The sequence below is a fragment of the Chinchilla lanigera genome, unplaced genomic scaffold, assembly GCF_000276665.1.
Source record: "Chinchilla lanigera isolate Chin_1 unplaced genomic scaffold, ChiLan1.0 scaffold00020, whole genome shotgun sequence".
Taxonomy (NCBI): domain Eukaryota; kingdom Metazoa; phylum Chordata; class Mammalia; order Rodentia; family Chinchillidae; genus Chinchilla; species Chinchilla lanigera.
In genome coordinates, this window is record NW_004955421.1 from 27,957,326 (window position 1) to 27,963,120 (window position 5,795).

Sequence of the window (5,795 nt, forward strand, 5' to 3'; positions counted from 1 at the left end):
GGGGGCGGGGCGAAGGGCGGGGCGGGAAGGAGCTGTCCGCGCGGGTGCCGGATCGGAGCCGGACCGGACGCCCGTGCCCCCCGGGACGCCGACGCCCTCAGCTTGACTCAGGCGTGGAAAATATAGAGAACAAGCTCATATACGTTTGACCCGTTCAGTGGCTCTTTCAAATTCTCCACTCGATGAGACGAGCGAGTCTTTCAGGCAGGCAGTACAGCAGCCACCGCCGGCCCTTCCAACCAGGGCTCCAGCCAAGGGGAGGCGTGTCCGAAGGAGCAGAGGTAGGAAGTGGATTGGTCACCAGGAAAGGGAAAGTGCCTGAATTGGAGATGCGCAGGCGCAGCTCCTTCGCGGGTAAGGGGACTGAGAGTAAGGCGGAGGCGAGCAAATCGGGGGTGAGGACGGGCGGCGTGATAGCACAATTACGGAGCGCCGTTAAGGACAAGTTTGGTCACGTGATTCTCATAGGTGTTTCCTGGTTTAAACCGTAAGGCAAAGATCCTTTTAAAAGGGGAAGTTTGATTGGACTAATTCGAAGAAGGGTTGGAGATTTTGGGAAGTGGAGAAGCTGAAGTATCTAGCTGGTGAGGAAGTGGAATTGGTAAGCAATGGGTCTGGATTGAGGAGTGCCCTAAAAGACTCCAAAAGCCCCGTGGCTGGGAATTCCAGAAGCAGCTTCAAGTGTTGGACATCACAGTAACCCAGAGTGGGGAGAAATCAAGGCTTTTCCCGTTCAGTTCTTAGAAATATCCCATTTTAACAAGCCAATTTTTTAAAAAATGAAGGGTTTGGGGATACAGCTCAGCGGCACAGCGCCTGCCTGGCAAGTGCGAGGCCCTGAGTTCGATTCCCGGTACCAAAACAATAATAGTAATAAAGTAAAAGTAATGAAACCACCAGTTTAAAAACGGAAAAGGCTTGTTTCATCATTTCTAGCGAATGTGGACTTTAAAAAGGAACATCCTATTTCTCTTCAATTGTTGAAGTTGCGCCTCTGCTTTATACCGAAATTGTGCTGAGACTGCCAACATGGTCTGACAGGATGTTAGTATCGGTCGCCTTTTGCCTGGTCCAAAGCCAAAGGAACAGAGATTCAAAACTGGTCTACATTCGTGCTTGATTTGGGGCGCCCGACCTGGTAGCCAAGCCCACAAAATGCTGCCAGCCTCAAATACTTACAGATCTACCCCCACCCAGCCTTAGGTACTGGGCCTGGAACCTAGGGCCTTCGCACCGAGCCGGATCTCTAGCCCTTTTTATTGTTTATTTGGCGGCAGGGTCTCTGCTCAGTTACCCAGGCTGGGCGTAAACTTGGGATACTTCTGCCTCAGCCCCAAGAGTGCTGGGATAACATGCGCACCACCACGCGTTACTAGATTACCTTTTGTCCAGCCTTTGCCCCTGTCTCTTTTGCTTTGTGTCTCATTTATTTTTAGGCTGAAATTACTCTCAAACTGTTGGCACTTCCTGTATTTAAAAATTTTTTTCAAAACAACGCCATTAAGTCAATCATTAAAGGGTTACTGCCCTTCTGAGGGGCTGGGGATTTAGCTCAGCGGCACAGCGCCTGCCTGGCAAGCGCAAAGTCGTGAGTTTGATCCCCGGTACCTAAAAAAAAACAAAAAACAAAAAACAAAACAAAACAAAATACTGCCCTTCTGTGACACTGATCGATAATTAACAGAGTACTGTTTCAAAACGCTGTACAGTAGAGGTGTTGGCCTTTTTAAAGTTTTCTGTTCTCATTTTGTCTGACTGCTTTAAATTTACCTCTGGATAAATCCTTACCCTGAATCAAGTCAACCTTTGCTTTTCATCTTCTATCAGGTGTTTTAAAAAAGGTGTCAAGATGGGAATCAAAAGAGAGAAGAGGGGGCTAGAGGTGGAGCTCAGTGGAAGAGCACTTGCCTAGCCTAAACCAGACTGGATTCATCTCCACCATAGAAAAAAACCAAAAAGATAAGTAGATAAGCTACCACACACCCCAGCTCAGCCAGACGGAGCACGGAGCCGTCGGGCTTGTTTTGTTATTTTTGTCTTAATATTAAAATAAAGGGATACCCAGGCACGATAGCACAGGCCTGCAATTCCAGCACTCAGAAGTCTGAGCAAGGAATATTGTGAGTCTGACACCAGCCCAGACTACATAGAATAGAGAGAATCTGCCTAAAAAAGAGTTACTTTTACATATTAATTATATTGTGTATTTTATTATATATGGTCTAAAACAATTCTTCACTCAGTATGCTCCAAGCAAACCAAGAAATTGGATACTCATGTATTATCTTACAGGCAATGCCTGGCATCTAAAGATTATCATATCACATTTACTAACCTGGGGAAAAGATGAAAATTTATAGTTTTTACTGACTGTCGTTTTCACACCATCGTAAAGGAAAATGCTGAACCATAATAAGTCGGGGACCATTATATTTACAGCCATAAAATGGGTAAAATCACCAAAGAAAATGTCCAGAGAAGCTCCAGGACTCAGCCCCGAGAACCTTCAAAATATACTGAGGATGAGGCCGGAGATGTAGCTCAGTGGCATAAGCACTTGCCTGGCAAGCCTGAGGTCATGAGTTTGATTCCCGGCACACAAAAAAAACAAAACCCATATATCTCAAGGTTAAGTCTCTAGATAGGAGATTGAATGGGGAAAGGAAAACGTGCTTCTAGAAAGCTGGGAGAAAGTGATGCTTCAGGAAAAGGTTACTGTCTTCAGTGTAACTGAGCAAAAAGTCTGAAGACAAGAAGTGCTTCTACGGGCTGACATCATAGGAAATCAATACTGACCATGTAGAATGCAGATCAGTAGAGCCGGATTAGATCACTGGTGATGGCAAGAGGCAAATACTTGAGACATTTTATAGAGAACAGCAGAAAAATATAACTAAAAGGATATGAGGTGTGAGAGAGGTTTTTTTATCATTGTTGTACATTTAAATGAGAAATGTAGAGGATGTGTTCTAATGGTACTGATCCAGTAGAGGGGGAAATACCGATGATGAGGGGAAAGCCAAGAGACCACTATAGCAACCAAATCTCAGTGGCAAGAAGATACACACCTTCAAGTACCAGAAAAAGTGCTTAGGTAGAAGCAGGAACATTTCTGCATTACAGTATGTTAAGAGAGAAGACAAAGATAATGGGCACATGTCCAAATTGGGGGTCTTCCTCCTTGACCCTGTTTTTCAGTGAAATTTGCCGCAAGGTCCTCAGCTAAGAGGGAAGTGAGGGGGGAGAGTGGGAATTTTGAAAGGAGCAAATGTGAGATGCAGAAGCGTGGTGAAATCCCTGCATGGAAGCCTAAGGGAACTGAAAGTGTTTGCAGCAGTGATTACAATGGAGAATCATGGAATCTGAGTCAGAGGGAAGAGAATGGAAAGGAGGAATGGGTGAGAGTGTGGACAGGATTATTGGGTTTTTAGGAGTAAAAGTTTCTAAAGAGACAGTGAGAAAGGACCCCAAAATGGGAGTCAACTAAAGGGAACAGACTAGGGCAGTAGAAGGGGATTCAGAAGAGCTGAGCAGCTGGAAGTGTATACACACACACACACACACACACACACACACACCCCTAAAGGGCCTGAGAAGTGTACACACACACACACACACACACACACACACCTAAAGGGCCTGAGATAGGATGGGAGAGAACTGGTTGGGAAGCGGTGGTGGAAAGCAAGGACGTACAGCTCTGCACTGGACGGCGAGTTCAAATTCTACTGCCAACATTTTCCAGCTATTTGAACTTGGATTAATTAACTGGTTTAAATCACAGTTTTTTATGCCTAAAAATTAATAATAATAGTACTTCTTCATGGGATGTTGAGAATAGTGAGGTACAGTAAATTCAAAAGCACCTCACACTGCTTGTGCCAGAAGCTCTGTGCATGTTATTACTAAATCACTTTGGAAACGATAAACACAGCCAAATGACTTTGAACTGTGAATGAATGGTCCTTCAGCTCTCCACCATGTATTTGCCTTCTCACTGCTTAGAAACCAACATACCTTTTTATTCCAACTATTAGAAATCTGTGCTGTAAAAATGAGCTACAAAATGAGGGCTGAAAAGAACTGTGGATGTGAGGAAGAAAAGTTTTCTCTATTGCAACAGACGATGACCGGTTTGTAAATAAAAGTGGTTCTGATTTTTCTTCCATTTTGCCCAGAAAAATAACCAGCCTCAGTATTGTTCGTGGGTGTGGTGAGAAGTGAATGCTCTGCCATGTCATTGTTCTGCACTGACGAATTTCAGACCTATCTTTCTAAGTCCTGGCTATGAGACGTCTGTGATAGAATATTCCATATACACTTAAGATCTAAAATATCCAATACTGAACTTAATGCTGGTCCCCCACCCCAGCCACTTTTTCTAGTAATATTCTTTTAGTTAGCAGAGCTGTTGTCCCCACCCTCCATTCCTTATCAAATATAGTGAATATTTCTATGTCTGTGTTTGTGTATGTTTGTTTCTGGAGATTGAACCCAGGGCCTTTGCAGTGAGCTATATCCCCAGCTCGTTTTTTATTTTCTATTTTGGTTGGAATCTCACTAAGGTACTAACTTACCCAAACTAGCCTCAAACTCAGAATCCTCCTGCCTCAGCCTCCTAGAGTGCTGGAATTACAGGTGTGCGCCACTATGTCCAGATCAATAGTTTTAAAAAGAACTTGACTGGGTCCTCCTTATCTCCGCTGCAACAGCCCTAGTCCAGGCTGTGTCAGCACTGCTCCCACAATGGCCAATCATCTCACATCTCTCCTGTAACTGCTCCTAGTCTTGCTCTCTACTCACCTTAGAAGTTGTTTCAGATACAGATCTACGCACTTAACTTCCCTGCTAAAACCCATCCATGACACTTCTCTAATCCTGGACCCTGTGGGAAAAGAGCAGAAAGCATGTGTCCCCACCCTGTGAATATGTACTGTATGAGGACATGGATCATGAACACCTATACTACTGTACATTATTATTTGTTTTGTTTTGTTTTGTTTTTTCTGGTACTTGGAATCAAACTCACAACCTCGCGCTTGCCAGGCAGGCGCTACGCCGCTGAGCTAAATCCCCAGCCCCTACTGTACAAATATATACATAATAATACTTGAAAAGAGAAACTAATAAAAGTAAATTTTAATATTTACACGTAAATGGATCATCTTGCAATTCTCCCTCTGCTAAACCCCTTTTGTAGTTACTGATTTACAGAGTATAACTCAGACTCCTTAACAAGAGCTCTTACTCTTTTTTTTTTGAGACAGGGTCTCACTATGCAGTTCAGGCTGGCCTTGAGCTCTCAGTGATCCTCCTGCCTCAGCCTCCCGAGTGCTGGGGTTACATGTGTGTGCCACCATGCCCAGCCTACTTATGGGCTCTTGCCTGTACATCTAGTTTCTACTGCCTCCCCCACGTCGAAGTTCTGGCCGTACCAAATAACCTGCGTGCACCAGGCTGCTGCCTCCCGTAGTGCGCGTGTCATGGCTCCCCAGAATGCTATTTCTCCCTGAAGGTTCCAGATGAGGTAAGGAATTGTGTACTCCAAGAGCTCGTTTGTTTGGTCACAACCACCCCACATCACATTGAATTAGGTCCCTGCCCCCACCTGGGTTTGCATGGCAGCCTTTCTTATTTCTGGAATAGTTGGTGTCTGTTTTCTCCATAAAACTAAACTTTTTGATCACCTAGTAGAATAGATTTTTTAAAATTGAGGCCTTGGATTCCAGGAATTAATCTCTTCCCAAAATGTATTGTAAATGAGATTTAAAAACAAAAAACAAGCTCCTTGAAGC

General features: G+C 44.3%; 1 protein-coding gene across 1 annotated transcript in view; it reads right to left on the reverse strand.

Annotated features, from left to right (window-relative positions):
• The window catches only part of Upf2 (UPF2 regulator of nonsense transcripts homolog (yeast)), a 95,147-nt gene extending 89,663 nt beyond the window's left edge, over positions 1–5,484 (reverse strand). The window contains exon 1 of the mRNA XM_013513652.1: positions 5,436–5,484. The gene's annotated coding sequence lies outside the window, so the exon portion shown is untranslated. The remainder of the gene's footprint in view (positions 1–5,435) is intronic.
• Between the last annotated feature and the right edge of the window lie 311 nt (positions 5,485–5,795).